Genomic DNA, 17,701 nt, shown 5'->3' on the forward strand with positions numbered 1-17,701 from the left:
AGAATAGAATAGAATAGAATAAGAAATAGAATGGAATGGAATGGAATGGAGTGGACTGGACTGGAGTAGAGAAGAGAAGAGAAGAGAAGGGAAGGGAAGAGAAGAGAAGAGAAGAGAAGAGAAGAGAAGAGAAGAGAAGAGAAGAGAAGAGAATAAGAAATAGAATAGAATGGAATGGAATGGAATAGAATAAAGATAAAGTAGAGAATGGAATAGAATAGAACAGAGAATGGTCTAGAATAAGGAATAGAATAGAATAGAATAGAATAGAATAGAATAGAATAGAATAGAATAGAATAGAATAGAAAAAAAAGAGAATGGTCTAGAATAAGGAATAGAATAGAATAAAGAATAGTCAGAACTTATATAATTTCAGGTACAACAATACCTCGGTACTCATTGTTCATTGGTTATGGGAGGCACCATGAGTATCAAAAACAACGAGTAGCAAACACATTTTCCCCATAAGGAACAACGTAGTGAGGAAGCTGACTTCTCTTGAAGAGAGATGGATAGTAAATTAGAAAAGTAGGTAGGTAGGTAGATAGACAAATATAAAGATATAGAAAGAGAGATAGATATGGTTGATGATAGAAATGATGATAGATAGATAGAATAGATAGAATAGATAGAATAGATATAGATAGCACAGAGAGAGGGGGAATGGATGGATGGACAGATAACAGAGAGATGGATGACAGAAAGATAGACAAAGACATAGATGATAGAGAGAGAGAGAGAAAGAGAGACAGATATGATAGATTGATGACAGAGTTGATAAATGATGGATAGACAGATGATAGATAGATGGATGGATGGATGGATGGATGGATGGATGGATGGATGGATAGATGGATAGATAGATGATAGATAGATAGATAGATAGATAGATAGATAGATAGATGAATTGAGGGAGAGATATAGATGATAGATAGATAGATAGATAGATAGATAGATAGATAGATAGATAGATAGATAGATAGATAGGAGAGAGAGAGACAGAGAGATAGCATCCTTTGGGAATACAACCATGTCTACAACCACAGCGGGAAACCATGGGAGATACAGTCACAATTTCCTCCAATCTGGCTGTGCAATTGTGCAGTTTCTCCCTCAGATAAAGGGACCCCTAAGACAGCTGGATGGTTTCCTAGTTTTCTTGTCCAATCCGAAGGAACAATGAACATGTCTTCAACTGTTCCTTCTTCTGGTATCGCTCCGAACAGATTTTGACCCGCGGGGGGATCCTGTTTAAAGCCGTTTTCCTTTCTCCTCAATTAAAAGCCGGAGGTAGTTACCAACGGGCAGAGGGAGGATTAATGGTGAGCGGGCTGACAGTGGCTCTTCTTCCTAACAATTTACTGATTAAAGGTGTTGCAATGAAACTGCTGACGGTGACCCCATCAAAGGTACTCTGCAATTAAGAGACCACTGCAGAGGGGGGGAGGAACCCTCACGTGCACATCACCCAAGAAATAAACCTACAAAAGGAAGCATTTTCTGTTATCGTTACTAACGTTCAGGGCTATTTTTAAGACCAGGGTGTGTTAGAATTTCCTAGCATTCGGTGGGCATTTCTTGAAAAGGAGGGGTTTTCCCCAGCTCATTGTTTTAAAGAAGATCACCACTTGAGAAGGGGAAACTTTGCCTTCCATTTCCTGGACAACCACAATTGCAATAAGCAATTGTGGTCCAAGGCACCCGAGAGCAGAGCAAGAAGCAATGGGTGGAAACGAATCAAGGAGAGAAGCAACCTGGAACTAAGTAGAAATTTCCTCACAGTGTTCTGACCCACGCCCTTTTCCAACAAATCAAACACAATCCGAAGGGAACAGAAACCCTGTAATGCTTTTGCAAAATAGTTAGCTGTGATAAGCCTTGCGAGACATACAAGAATCTTCAAATACAAACTCAGGATACTGGAATGTCCACGAGGCTGGAGTTTCAAAACGTCTTTGCCTTCTGCAAAGTACATTCGTTTCACAGCTGGCTTTTATCTTCTTGAAGGAGGGGCCATTACCTTGCAGCCTTACTCCTGAATCGCCCGTGCTGTTGCAGCTGCTCTTTCCTGTAAGCAATCCTGCACGCACGCGCACTTGGCACAGGCTCCTCGGGAACCTCCTCATTGCTTCTGCCAGCCCCCACAATCTCTAAAAGCAGCAGTCCACTCCCTAAAGGTCCTGGCTCCTCATCTGAGTCCTTGCTCTCCTCAGCCGTCCGCACCTGCTGCCGGCGAACCACAAGAGACGGTCAGAACAATTAATCAGTGGAACACTTTGCTTCCAGACATTGTGAATGCTCCAACACTAGACGTTTTTAAGAAAACATCGATAACCATTTGTCTGGAATGGTGTAGGGTTTCCTGCCTAAGCAGGGGGTTGGACTAGAAGACCTCCAAAGTCCCTTCCAACTCTGTTATTCTATTCTATCCTCGGCATCAGAAAACTTCCTGGAGCAGGAAGGTTCTTTTCAATCAAGCACATTTCTGCAAACTGTTATCAGGTAGCAGAATTTCCTTATACATGCCTGCTCGGATTCCCCCCCCCACACACACACACACACACTTCTGGTGCAATTTTCCTTCCTTTCTCTCTATTCTTAGTTCAGTGTCAGGAAAACAAAGCAACGTTTGTCATGATTTTTAAGATGTTTAAAAAAAAAATTGTGCAAACTGTCCTAATCAAGGGGTTTCTTGCGGTTACAGGCAAATTCTTCTTCTTTTAAAATAATCACCTTGCTCCTTATCCAATGCCAGGGCAGCCAGCCAAATAATTACCTTGCTGAATCCGCATACAGTGAAGAGAAAGGGGCCAGCCTCCTCCCCCAGCCCCGCAACCCTTATTTTTCGCCAAGTTTTCAAACCGTCAAACGCTTGGAAAAACAATGCCTTTGCTTGTTCTGAGCTGCACTTGGTCGTCGCCAATTGTGGCAAGCTGCGGGTTCATGCAAGCAAGAAGGTGAGGCGTGAGCACAACAGCACTAATAACAACTTAACAATTGTCGATAAGAAAGACAACAGTATGGAGAGCAGGCCGGGGAGGGGGTTCTTGGGAAAGAGTGGAAAGAGGAAGAGCTGGAGGAAAAAAATCACAAAATATGAAGACCGGCAAAGAGAAGGAGGACAGCTGTGGCAAAAGAAAGCAAAGATGTCAGCGGTTCTTTACATATAACCATTTGTTTAGCCCCTGAATGTACAGCAGAACTGAAGAAAGTAATTTACATCCACTCCTTGCACTTACTACCAACCGTCACAGCATCCCTACAGCACGTGATGAAGATTTGGGCACCTGGCAATGGGTATTTACTTACGACAGAAAGCTATCTGGGTGACTTTGGGCCAATCATCAGAAGACTGGGAGTTCTAGTCCCACCATAGGCATGACAGCCAGCTGGGTAACATTGTACCAAACACCAGGAGATTGGGAGTTCTAGTCCCACCTTAGGCCTGGAAGATGATTGGGTGACTTTGGGTCTCTCTCTCTCTCTCTCTCTCTCTCTCTCTCTCTCTCTCTCTCTCTCTCTCTCCCAACTCACCTCACAGGGTTGTGGCTGTGAGGTAAATGAGAAAGATGTATTAGATAAGTTTGCTACCTTGAGTTGTTCATAAAAATAAGGATATACAAATAAATGAGATAAATGCGATCATCCGAACCAGCTGATGCCTTTTCAAAGTTATCCTTGGGTGAGCCTGCCAGCCCACCAAAGAGCTTTCCTTGGCAATTTGCTCCCTTGCTATTTTCTGTCAAGACCTCTGCTATTTCCAGCTTTCAATCACTTGCAAGAGTATGAGTAAATGAAGAACACACTTGGAGACACATGCACATCAGAAGACGCTCTCATCGCCACCAGCCTGAGCCAAAAGCAGCTGTTGATCCAGTTCTGCAGAAGAAGTATTGAGTCTGACATCTGCACCTCTATAACTGTCTGGTTTGGTTCTGCAACCCAACAAGACAGACACAGACTTCAGAGAGTAATTAGGACTGCAGAAAAAACAATTGCTACCAACCTGCCTTCCATTTCAGTCCTTGTATACTGCACGAGTCAAAAAGAGGGCTGTGAAAATATCTACAGACCACTCACATCTTGGACATAAACTGTTTCAACTCCTTCCCTCAAAACGACGCTGTAGAGCATTGCACACCAGAACAACTATACACAAGGAGAGTTTTTTTCCTGAACACCATCACTCTGCTAAGCAAATAATTCCCTCAACACTGTCCAACTATTTACGAAGTCTGCACAACTATTACTATTAATTCTCCTATCCTTCCTTTCACCCATCTCCCACTTATGACTGTATGACTGTAACCTTGTTGCTTGTATCCTTACAATTTATATTGACTGTTTCCTAGTATGATTTGATTGCTTATTGTACCCGATGACTATCATAAAGTGTTGTATCTTATGATTCTTGACTCTTGGTGAATGCATCTTTTCCTTTATGTACACTGAGAGCATTTGCACCAAGACAAATTCCTTGTGTGTCCAATCACACTTGGTCAGTAAAGAATTCTATTCTATTCTATTCCAAAAAAACAGGGCGGAATTCTTCCATAGTGGAAGCAGAACCATTCCTGTAAATTTTGAATTTTGCCAGAAACCCATCCTGTAAAGAGGGATCCACCATCCGGCTGCTGAATAAAATTAAATCCAAATGAGGAATAAGAGGCGGAAAGACAGAAGGAAGCAAAACACAAATCTTTGCAAGGGAAGGGAAGGCTGGCTGGAAAAAAAAAAGAAATCAATGGATTTCAATTACTTTAAAATTGAGCACGCGTGTTAGGACATGTTTCCTTTGTGGTTACCCGAGATGTGTTTCATGCTAGCAGGCTGTGCAATGAGATTTTTGCCATCCTAATATAAGAAGAACCAAATGGCAGAAAAGCAAGATCTCACACCGAAAGCCTAAAATCGTTTGCGGCTGAAGCTTGTGTGACCAAGTAACCACGGGGCACAAAAATGCATAATGCTAAACTCATGCTTTGCTTAACTATGGTTCATCAAAGAGGACAAGCTGGACAGCTGTGCACATTACCAATGGTTTCAACGTTAATTTGCTTCGAATTGTTTGTATTAACGCTTTGGGGGGAAATTGGGGGACTCGGAGAACAAAGTTTAAATGTGATTAATAAACCAGAATGGTTTGGTGCGCGCTAGGTGGACGGAACACAATGCACTGAGGTTTAAACTATTATTTAGATTATCTTTTAAGTTATTAGGAAGCAGCTGTGATGTTAAACTGTTTTGCAAACAAAATATTTTTTTTCCTCCATTTAGAAAAACTTATAGGTCCTGAATTTCAGAAAGACTGTTGAAATACAGGTAGTCCTCGGCATATGGCCACAATTAAGCCCAACTGTCAGGATTCCAGCAGTTGCCCCAATTAAATCATGAGACTGGAGCCAAACTTCCAAAACTTCAAAAGGATTTATTGGGAGTTAACATGTCCGGCACTGCCTGGGTGCAGCCAACTCTGAGACACATCATTCATTGCCACCCTTGACCCTGGTTTTCCCCTGACCCCTTGAGTGTATCGTAATTCATATCCTCCAATGGGACACATCCATAGTCAAGAGTCATCAATCATGCTCTCCAGTTAGAATTTTGCTCGGCAGAAACTTCAGTCACCTAGTTACTATCTTTGAAAACATTTATGGAATGCACTTTTCGTTTTGCAAGCTGCCGCACTGCTCCCCTCTCCCTTTCTGTTGGCAACTCTTAAAAAGACCATAGAAATATTTTATGAGTTGACATCAACATTTCAGTGGCCAAGCAGTTGTCAAAAGAGAGCTTTGTCCCATTTTACGACCTTTCTTCCCACCGCTGTTCAGTGCAGCTCTTAAGTTAGTGATGTGGTTGTTAAGTGAATCGGGCTTCGCCCATTGACTTTGTGGTCGGAATGTCACAAAGGGGACTCCGAGGGCATTGCAACCGTCATAAATATGACTCAGTTGCCAAGCGTCTGAATTTTGATCACATGCTGCAACGGTCATTAAGTGTGAAAAAAATCATTGTATGTGTCATGCCCTTGTTGGAGTCTGATTCCGTGGGGGAGATTGAGCAGCTGACAGGGAGTGGGAGTGTGGCTGTGGAAGAAACAGGGGACAGGCACAGTCTGGCTGGGGCATTCAGAGGAAGACCCAGGGTCACCCCGTCTTCATCCTAGGGCACGCAGGGAGGAACGGAGAAGGGAGCAACGTGGCTTACGGGAGAGGAAAAGGCCCTGATCCCTTTCATTAGTTGCAGCTGGGAGAACAGGATATAAGTGGGGCGTTTTACACAGCTCTTTGCTGGAAGCAAAGCATGCATTATCTTCACTGAGGCTTATCTGGGTTTTGGCGTCCTCCCAACCGTGGTTTCTGTGTTATCTTGTGGGAGTCTGCAATTTATCATCCTGGCCTGTCATGTTAATTACTTCAGTGTGGTTTGTGTTGGGTTTTTCTTATTTCTCATTATCTTTACTTTGGGTTCAGGCTGCAGTTACTCCATTTGTAGACTGTTTTTGGAAAAGTTTGATGTCCAGCCGAGGATAATTGGACATTGAGGCCCAAGTTGAAGGCATTAAAAGGAATTTATTCTACTTTTGTAACTGTCTTATTTTTGTGTCATGCCCCGGGTCATCACAGCATGTCCCTTTTTTTTTTCAGTGCCATAACTTTGAACCGTCACTAAATGAACTGTCTTAAGTCGAGGATTACCTGTAAGCACCATGCTGGGCTAAGGGATAACTTTGCACAAAGCGAATGTGTTAATAAAAGGGGGTGAAAAAAACAACAATTTTTAACAAAACACGACGTTTCGGCTTACTCTTAAGTTACTCCACTGATGTCATTTGAGATGAGACAAATAATCTAAAATAAATAGTAAATAGTAAACCCACACATCCTTTTTTTCCCCTCTCCTTTTTCTCCCTATGGCTGAAGAGCTTGAAATGACATTTCTTGTAAAAAGAGCAAAACTAAGAAGAAAATGTCAAAAGCCTCTTAAGGAAAAAGAACACCCATCTCACCGAGGGGCAAGCCACATCATTTTGTCAGGAAGGAGACTTGGACCATTATAGATAATCCTCAACTTATGACATTTCATTTAGTGACTGTGCAAAGTTGCAACGGCGATGGGAAAAAAGTGACTTATGACCGTTTTTCACGCTTACGACCATTGCAGCCTCCTCTGTATTCATGCGATCAAACTTCGGATGCTTGGCAACTGACTTGTACTTATGATGGTTCGCAGTTTCTCCGGGGATCACGTGATCCCCTTTTGCGACTTTCTGACAAGCAAAGCCAGAGGGGGAAGGCGGATTCAACTTAACAACCGTGTGACTGACTTCACAACTGCAGTGATTCACTTAACAATGGTGGCAAGAAAGACCAGACGATGGGACAAAAATTCTCCATCTTGCCTTAGCAACGGAAACTTTGTGCTCAATCGTGGTCATAAATTAAAGACTTCCGGTATTGTACTCAACATTTCCCAAACTTGATTCCTTACAAAAACGGCTTTTTCTGTCTTTCTGGAAATTAGGAATTGCATTTCATAGAATAGAGTAGAGTAGAACAGAACAGAGCAGAACAGAACAGAACAGAATAGAGTTAGAATGGAATGGAGTGGAGTGGAGTGGAGTGGAGTGGAGTGGAGTGGAATGGAATGGAATAGAATAGAATAGAATAGAATAGAATAGAATAGAATAGAATAGAATAGAATAGAATAGAATAGAATAGAATAGAACTGGGATGGAATGGAACAGAAAAGAATAGAATTAGAATAGGATAGGATAGGATAGGATAGGATAGGATAGGATAGGATAGGATAGGATAGGATAGGACAGGACAGAACAGAACAGAATAGAGCTAGAATGGAACGGAACGGAACGGAACAGAACAGAATTGAATTCTTTATTGGCCCAGTGTGATTGGACACACAAGGAATTTGTCTTGGTGCAAATGCTCTCAGTGTACTTAAAAGAAAAGATACATTCGTCAAGAGTCAAAAATCATAAAGTACAACACTTAATAATAGACATAGGTACAATAAACAATCAAATCCTACTAGGAAACAGTCAATATAAATCGTAAAACTACAACCGACACAGTTACACTCATACAATCACAAGTGGGAGGCAATGGGTGATAAGGAGTGATGAGAAAATCAAGAGTAGTGCAGACTTTGTAAATAGTTGAACAGTGTTGAGGGAATGATTTCTTTAGCAGAGTGATGGTGTTCTCTTTAATAAAAAGAAAAAAACTGTGGGAAGGAATTCTAACGTTGTAAATGGATTCACCCCCCAGCAAGAACCAGAAAGTCGTTTTTGGAAAACACAATGGCTGTATTATTAATTTTCCAAAGGACTTCCATTTTAAAGCGACGTAGGATGGCTTGAATATTACAGTCCCACCACACCATTTCTTTTTAAGCGGAAGAAGAAGAAGAAGAAGAAAAGGAAAATGCACTCATTGTAATTCAGGAGACGTCGTGCAAAACACACCAAACACCCTGCACAAAAACATATTTACCCATAAAGCTGTTTCATTTAGCTTCCCCTTCACTTCAGATATCTGTTGAGGTGACCAAACACATTTTGACAACGACAAAAGGGAAGGCCAGAATGGGGAGGGAGGGGATGATGAAAGGGGGTGGATTAAAAACCAGCTGCGTACAGCGTTTTTTATCTCAAACGGTCAGTGTTCTTGTTCTCGGTGCTCCCATCGATAAAGCAACTTTTAGCTAGATTGCAACTTGGCATTTTATCGCCCTCGCGATTCTGCGGGGTGTGTGTGTGTGTCATTTCCAGCTTAGGGTGCACCCCCGTTTACCCATGCATCCTAGTTCCGCCATCCCGAAAACACAGCGTGATGTTTATTAAAAAAACATCAGCAAGCTTAAAACAAAAAAAAAAAAAAAACAATTCGTTTGGCTGAGTCAGGTCCAAAGCAGGTTTGAAAGAGGGCACTGCAAATCACAGGCAAGAGATAACCTTAACAACAAGTGACCTACACACACACAGTGAATAAAACTTTCCAAAAGTGCCTTTAAACAACACAGGATAATTAGCAGGGAGAAATCCCATAGGGGAATGGCTTTTGATTATTTTTATTTAAAAAAACAAACTGGTTTGTGTACATATAACAGTAATAAAATGAAGAGCAGAATCGAGATGGAAAAGAGGACACCAGGTGATTCCTTGTGCTCTTCTCTGCCATGAAGGATCGATTTGGTGTAATATTACATTGCGCCGAAATGGACAAGCTAACACTTGAATTGAAAGAGTGAGACGAATTAGAATATTATACTGTATCATATGGAATACATTTTACAAATGGAGGGACATAAAAAGGTGTTCATAGATTCAAAATAAGTAGAGAAAGTGGTAAAAAGGAATAAAAGATCATTGGAAAAAATGTATATACGTATATAAATGTATTGACTTCTTTTTTCTTTCTAATTGTAAAGAGATTGGACAGAAATGTATGTCAAAGAAGAGACACCATGTTCACTGTTTTTTTAAATGGTTATATTTAATTAAAAAAAAAATTTAAAGGACCAATTTGGTGGATGGAGAGGAATTAGCCACCCCTAATGCCACGCAAGAATGTTTTTTTTAAATACTTATTTACAGGTGGTCCTCGACTTACGACCACAATTGAGCTCAACATTTCTGTTGTTAAGTGAGACATTTGTTAAGTTTTGCCCTGTTTTACGATCTTTCTTGCCATAGTTGTTAAGTGAAGCCCTGCAATTCATAAGTTAGCAACCTGGGTGTTACGTGAACCTCGCTTCCTTGTCAGAAGGTCGCAAAAGGGCTTCACCTTTTAACAGCCTTGACCTCCTGAACATGACAGGAAGCTAAAAAATACATAGCACCTTTCTATTTTCTTTTACATTTTCAAGGGGGCTCATTTCTTCCTCATTGCAGCCCCAAAATACCATCCTTCTGAAGAAGTGATATGCGTGTTTTACATAAAACACCGCCAATTTTCCCCTTTGCTCAAGGCAACCACGAACAAAATTTGTTTTCAAACAACGTGGTTCTCCATCACAGGCTTAAAAAGGGAGGAATAATAATCTCAGTTTTTTCCTTTTCTTTTTCTCCCTTTTTGATAAGACCTGCTATTTCCATTCTAGACTGAAGCAATATTTTTTTTATAAACAGCACTGTCGACCTATTGATGCTGGCCCATCTCCCCTCTGTATTTAAAAGGACTATTTAAGAATTGTTCCAGATAAGGGATGTGTTTGCTTGTTTGCATAAGGATAGCATGAAGGGGGTCCGTGTGGATATGAATTCTGAAATCAATACCCAAAAATTGCATCTCTATTTGTGCTGATTATCTTGGCGGGAGGGATATTGATTGGAGTATAATGGTCTCAACTTTACCTGCTGTGAGTAACTCATTGGGGGGGGGGGGTTTGCAGTCACGCAGCTCCGTGTTGAAGCTCCCACCCCATTTGTGAATCTCTCTCTGTGTGTATGCATGTCTCTGTGTGTACACAGTCGTTTAGACAATGAGATGGAGCACATCATCGCCACTGTAAGGCATTGTTCATCTTCGATACCACATTTGAAATGAGAGTTATAAAGTCAGAAACTGCATCTCAACAGTCAGAGGGGACCAATAACGGAAAGTTACAAAAAAGATGGTGAGACTCTAGAAAGAGTGCGGAGAAGAGCAACCAGGATGATGAGGGGACTGGAGACTAAAACCTACGAAGAACGGTTGCAGGAACTGGGCATGGCTAGTCTAGGGAAGAGAAGGACCAGGGGAGACAGGATAGCAGTCTTCCAATATTTGAGGGTCTGCCACAGAGAGGAGGAAGGGATCAAGCTATTCTCCAAAGCACCCAAAGGCCAGAAAAGGAATAATGGATGGAAACTGACCAAGGAGAGATTCAACCTGGAAATAAGGAGGAATTTTCTGACAGTGAGAACAATCAACCCATGGAACAGAAGTTGCCTTCGGAAGTTGTGGGAGCTTCATCCCTGGAAGCTTTCAAGAAGAGACTGGACTGCCATCGGTCAGAAATGGTGTAGGGTCTCCTGCTTGGGCAGGGGGCTGGACTAGATAGCTTACAAGGTCCCTTCCAACTCATGTTATTCTGTTAAACATCAGTTTATTTTTTAACATAGTTCAGGGTGCACACTAAATGACAGCCCGTTACCCACCAGTTAAATCAGCAGTAAGATAATCCAAGCTTCTAGCAGCTCATTTAGTGACTGTTCAAAGTTACAACGGCACTGAAAAAAAGTGACAGGACCATTTTTCACGCTTATGACCATTGCAGCATCCCCAAGATGACTTGATCAAAATTCGGCCACTGACTTGTACTTAGGACAGTTGCAGAGTCCCGGGGGTCATGTGATCCAAGTTCGCCGGCAGCCTGTGCAGACGGCAGTGGAATCGGACAGTGGGGAAGAACGGGGACCAGTCCGGGAATCTGGGGAGGATTCGGATGAGGGTCCTGCATCCGATGCAGAGATGGGGCCAGGGCCATCTGGGAGTGGGGTGCTGACTCCGGAGCCTCTGGAGTCTAGCAGCAGCGAGGCAGAGGAATAAAGGGAGCCTGTTCCCAGTGAGCGTGTGCGCAGAGCTGCTAGAAGGCAAGAGAAGCTGAAACAAAAGGAGTGACTCGGGAGCAAAGCTGGGAGAAGATTGCCCCTCCCCTAAGGTATAAAGGAGGTGCAAAGGTAGAGAAACCTTTGCAGGAAGCAAAGTCGTTCGTTCTGTTCAGATTAAACCTTGAAGCTCTGTGTGGACTTTGTACTTTGGTTGGTTTTTTATAGTTCATTTGGCGCTTTAGTTGTTGGCAGCAATTCAAAGGAAAGAAAGGTGGGTGCTTATCTTGAGGGGCTGTTTGGGACTCATTACAGGCTGGGAATGAACCTAATTCCCAGCGTTGAAATAAAACAAGAGTTGTTTTAAATAAGTGTGTGTTTAATTACGGTCTCAGGAAGCCTTGGTCAGAACAGAAAGATCGTAAAATGGAGCAAAACTAACTTAACAACAGAAATTTTGGGTTGTATTGTGGTTGTAAGTCAAGGACTGCCATACGTAGCCCTTGCAAACCAGCATAATTGTGGCAACATTAATCCAAACTCAACAAGGCCACAATTTTCTCTCTCTCTCTCTTTTAACACTCTTAATCAAGCAGACTTACCTGCGTGACAAGTCCTAATTTATCCAACTGGCCGCTTAATCACAGCGCCTTTAAAATCTGCCCACCGTAATGATAATCTAATTATATTCTAGATGAGCTATTTTAGCCCTGTCTGCCACAAGATTAATTTGGTGGATCCAACCTTGGCTATCAAAACAGCAAAATAAAACAAGAGGGCTGGGCATCGCCACACAAACCCGGTTTAAAGTTAGCTTGTTTAAAATAAGGAGGAAAAATAGAGATAAACTATAGACCTGATACATTGACAGGCAGGGAATGTATGCTGATCTGGAACAGATTCCTTTTCCACAAAAAGAAAAAAAACCCACCCCAACTTGGCTAAAGGGAGGGTGGCTATTTTAGGCCCCTTGTTTAAACGAACAACAATTTTAGTTAAATTTAGGAGAGGCACCATTGCTGCAGAGATACAGTAATAAAATATAACTTTCCTTTTCCTGCTTGTTATGCAGTCTTTACGGTACCATTATGGTTAAAAAATCAGAGAGGGGGGGGAAAAGTGGCTTTTAGAGAAATCTGCAAACCACAGAGCATTTCAAAATTAATCTTGTTTGCTTTTCGCCAATTTAAACCTGGAGCTGTTTTTATAAAGAAAATGATGTCCTTCATTTAGGATGTCTTTTTTGTCTTTTTAAAGGAAAGCATTCAGATTCTCTTTAACTTACTGCAGTGAAGAGACCGTGAACCCTATTTCTGTTTCACTTCTTAATGGATAGCATTCTTTCAAATAGGAAACTCACAATGGAATGTTTTTATATATGTGTGAACCAGAGGTGGTATGCAGCAGGTTCTGACCAGTTCTGGAGAACCAGTAGAGGAAATTTTCCCTTTGCAAGAACACAATTTCCTTACAGCATCCAAAGCAGCTGTGTGCATAGCTTTGCAAAGAAATATTGGGGCCAGCCAATGATAGATTGAAGATTACAAATCGCTCCCAACACATTTTCTGATAGATTTCTCACGACCAAATCCACCCACTTGGAGAAAACAAATGGCAAACAAGATGCACCGGCTCGGATTTCTGTAATTGTGATTACAGTTGCCTACATCCTGTCTCCACAGTGCAACAGCCCAGAAAATTTAAAGAATGGTAGCGACAAAACAGAACACACCAAGGAGACAGAATCTGGTACAAGCAGAAAGTTGAGAAGAGGAGAGGAGAGGAGAGAGGAGAGAGGAGAGAGGAGAGAGGAGAGAGGAGAGAGGGAGAGGAGAGGAGAGGAGAGGAGAGGGAGGGAGAGGAGAGGAGAGGAGAGAGAAGAGAAGAGAAGAGAGAGAAGAGAAGAGAAGAGAAGAGAAGAGAAGAGAAGAGAAGAGAAGAGAAGAGAAGAGAAAAGCTGGAAGGGACCTTGGAGGTCTTCTAGTCCCCTGGTCAAGCAGGAGATCCTATACCATTTCAGATAAGGGACTGTCCAGTCTTTCTTAAAAACCTCCAGTGATGGAGTGCCCATGATTTCTGAAGGCTAGTCAATTGCTCTCACTGTTACGAAGTTTCTCCTTAATTCCAGGTTGCTTCTCTCTTTGATCAGTTTCCAACCATTATTTCTTGCCCTGCCCTCTGATGCTTTGGAAAATAATTTGACCCCCTCTTCTTTGTGACAGCCCCACAAATACTGGAATGCTGCTATTATGTCGCCCCTAATTCTTCTTTTTTTTAAAACTAGCCAAACCAAAATCCTGCAGCCCTTCTTCATATAATTTAGACTCCAGGCCTTTGATCATCTGAGTTGCTCTTCTCTGAACTTTTTCAAAAAGTCTCAAAGTTATTCCCTATGCTCCGTGACAACAATGCAAAATTTACAAGGACTGTTGAGGACAGGGGTCTCCAACCATGGCAACTTTAAGGTTTGCTGGCTGGAGAATTCTGGGAGTTGAAGACCGCCAGGTTTAAAGGTGCCAAAGGTTGGAGACCTCTGGTTTTAGGACATGCCTTGTCCATCAAGAACCAACTATGTTTTGCAAAATAAAAAATGAAAATGAAAGACTCTTTTGCACTTGGCAAAAATTTGGATTGGCTAAATCAGGAGCAGGCAAGCAATAACGAAATGCGGGCCATCATCCGTGTAAATTCTCAATCTGGGTTGAGGTCGGCCCTGCCCACCATTCCAAATATCCACAGACAACCCAAGTCCTCTTCCCAGAGTCCTCGGCGTACGATCCATTCGTTTAGCAACTGAAGTTAACAATTGCACAGAAAAATAAAGTAATCTATCATCAGGCCTCCTGTTCTATGACCATCGTAATGTATCCATGGTCATGGGATCCAAATTCGGGAGCTTGGCAACCGGCATGCATTTATGACAGTTGTAGCATCCCCGATCACGTGCTTATCAGTTGCCACCTTCCTAACCCACTTCCAACCAGCAAAATCAAAGGGCGTATCCAGTTTCACTGAATAGAATAGAATAGAATAGAATAGAATAGAATAGAATAGAATAGAATAGAATAGAATAGAATAGAATAGATGATAGCAGCATTCCAGTATTGGAGGGGCTTTGCTCTTTGCCACAAAGAGGAGGGGATCAAATTATTCTCCAAAGCATTAAAAGGCAAGAGAAGAAGCAATAGATGGAAACTAATCAAGGAGAGAAGCAACCTGGAATTAAGTGAGAACAATGAACCAGTGGAACAGCTTGCCACCAGAAGTTGTGGGTGCTTCATCACTCGAGGTTTTCAAGAAGAGACTGGACAGCTACCTGTCTGAAATGGTATAGCGTCTCCTGCTTGAGCAGGGGGCTGGACTAGAAGACCTCCAAGGTCCCTCCCAGCTCTATTCTGGACATAACAGCAGAGATTCACTTAATTGTGGCAAGAAAGGTCATAAAATGGGGGAAGAATTCACTTAACAAACATCTCACTTAGCAACAGAAATGTTGAGCTCAACTATGGTCATAAGTCGAGGACTACCTGTCCCGTAGGTCAGAATCCATGCTAATTTCATCCATGCTAGAAAGATCGCCGGGTAACAAAGTCTTCAGTTCATTGACTCCTTTGTAACATTTCAGGATTCTTTATCACCCAGAGAGGTGAGTTTGGGGCCAATCACCAGGAGGCTGCGAGTTCTAGTCCTACCTTAGCCCAAAAAAGTCCATCTGGGAGACTTTGGGCCAATCACCAGGAAATGGTGCGTTCTAGTCCCACTTTAGGCCTGGGTGAGTGACTTTGGGCCAATCTCTCTCTCTCTCTCTCTCCCCCTCCCTCTCTCTCTCTCAGCCCAAGCTACCTCACAAGGTTGTTGTTGGGGAAAATAGGAAGCGAAAAGTGTATTAGCTACGTTTGCCTCCTTGAATTATTTGTAAACATAATAAAGGTGGGATTATAAACAGATAAATCCCCCACCTTGAAAACACTGCATGTTACAGATCAAAAAAATGATACTGCTCAGAATACCAATCAACCATTTCCTTCTGTAACAACCTTCCCACTTTTCTTGCAGACCTCTTCAAACTAAGCCCCGCCCCCGCTTTGCCTTTGGAGGGTATCCCCAAAAATAAAAACTTCTCCCAGCTCTTCGTTTCAGCCTCAATCTTTCCGGAAGCATAAAGAATAGGGCAGCACCCTGTGCATTTGGCCACAACGCAATCAGGTCAAGGCAAAAGGCTATCAGATAAGAGCTAGGGGCTGCTACAACCAGGGAGTGTCAGAAATGGGTAATAATAATAATAATAATAATAATAATAATAATAATAATAATAATAATAATAATAATAATAATAATAGATGATGATGAAACCTCTGCAAGAAAAGCACTAAGCTCAGAGACTTCCCAGAACCCCATAGTCCTCCTCTTCCTTTCCGTATATGTCACTCCTTTTTAGCACTGATGATGTTACCTAGTTGGGTAATAAAATGTCTGCAAACAAACAACCAAACTCAGAGAGCACCCAGGACCCTTATGAAATACAGGTAGTCCTCAACTTGACAGCAGTTCATTTAGTGACGCGTACAAAGTTACAATGCCACTGAAAAGAATGACTTATGACCATTTTTCCACACTGACGACCAATGCATTTATTTATCTCCACGGTCACTTGATCAGAGGCTTGGCCACTGACTCATATTTACGACAGCTGCAGTGTCCTCTGGGCCCACACGATCCCCTTTTTGCGACCTTCTGACAAACAAAGCCAATGGGGGGAAAGCCAGATTCACTCAACAACCGTGTTCCATGAACTGCAGTGGGTTTCTTTTTTTTTTTTACTTAACGGTGGCAAGAAAGGTCGTAAAATGGGGCAAAGCTCACTGAACAAATGTCACCCTTTAGCAGCAGACATTTTGGGTTCCATTGTGGTCGTAAGTCAAGGGGTACACCTGTAATAATAGATGGGTTCTGCAGGATCAGGCCTACTCACCTTCCTACTAACTCCAAAAGGTGAAATAAGCATCCTTCATCACAAGGATCTCTCTCTCTCTTTCTCCTTCTCTCTCTCTCCTTCTCTCTCTTTCTCCTTCTCTCTCTCTCTCATTCTCTCTCTCTCTTTCTCTCTCTCTCTCTCTCTCTCTCTCTTTCTCTCTCTCTCTCATTCTCTCTCTCTCTCTCTCTTCTCTCTCTCTCTCTCTCTCTCTCTCTCTCTCTCTCTGAGCCTTACAACTAGTGCTTCATATCCCAAAAGACAGCGAAGAAGACGACTGTCAAAGACACCACAATACCAATGAGGCTTAACCTCCATAAGGGGCCAGGAGGCTCTAGCCCTCCACCTTTCCACCAAGAGAAGCAAGCAGAGATCGAACCCAGGGCTCAGCAACTACACCCAGCAGCCCCCCATTTTTCCCCATCCCTCCCCAACCCCAAATCCCAACCATCCCCCATCAACTTCTGGCTTGCTGATCCCTGTAGCAAATCAGGCTGCAAGCGAAGGAGAAGTTTAGGGAGCGCAGGTGGGGCAGAGGGGAGACCCGGGGAACCCCCGGCAGCTTCTGCAGGGGAGGGGGGAAGAGAGGAGAAGCAGAGAAGGGATATCCCGCCCCCCCACTCCCCATTTTCTTTCCGGCCTCAAGGGACAGCTCCTCCTTCCTTCCTTCCCTCCCTTCCTTCCTTCCTTTCTCCCTTCCCCTTCCTCCCTTCCCCTCCTTCCTCCTTCCTTCCTTCCTTCCTTCCCTTCCCTCCCTTTCCTTCATTCCTTCCCTCCCTTCCTCTTTCCTTCCCTTCCTTCCCTTTCCTCCCTCCCTTCTCTTCCTTCCCTCCCTCCCTCCCCTCCCTCCCTTTCTTTACTTTCTTCCTCCCTTCCCCTTTCCTTCCTTCCTTCCTTCCCCCACCCCACCCCCTTCCCTTCCATCCAAACGGAGCCCTCCGGAGCCTCTTCCAAAGCCAAAGCGGGGCGGGGCGCATCCTTCCACCCGGCCCCACCCACCCCCAGATTTCCCTTCCCCCCACTGCAGGGTTCCCACGCGGCACAAAGCGGGGTCTGTTTAAGCCCCCGAGCAGTTGCGGGTCGGTCTCCTTTCTCCCCCTTCCCCCCCTTTTTTTTGTGCAGGCAGAGCCCGATTGGCGCTGCTGTCCATCCCCCTCCTCCTTTCCCCACGCCTCGCA

At 43.1% G+C, this 17,701-nt stretch overlaps 1 protein-coding gene and 1 long non-coding RNA gene across 4 annotated transcripts in view; one reads left to right on the forward strand and one right to left on the reverse strand.

Moving 5' to 3' along the window:
- ARVCF (ARVCF delta catenin family member) overlaps positions 1-17,701 on the reverse strand; it is a 261,665-nt gene that overhangs the window by 243,614 nt on the left and 350 nt on the right. The window lies entirely within an intron of this gene.
- LOC148129618 (uncharacterized) lies at positions 2,766-7,462 on the forward strand. Its single transcript, XR_015745223.1, has 2 exons — positions 2,766-2,957; positions 7,165-7,462. It is a non-coding gene; the product is annotated as an uncharacterized LOC148129618 (long non-coding RNA).

The sequence above is a fragment of the Notechis scutatus genome, chromosome 13 (genome assembly GCF_049901735.1).
Source record: "Notechis scutatus isolate UNSWTSFEM ecotype Mainland chromosome 13, rNotScu1.2, whole genome shotgun sequence".
Classification (NCBI taxonomy): domain Eukaryota; kingdom Metazoa; phylum Chordata; class Lepidosauria; order Squamata; family Elapidae; genus Notechis; species Notechis scutatus.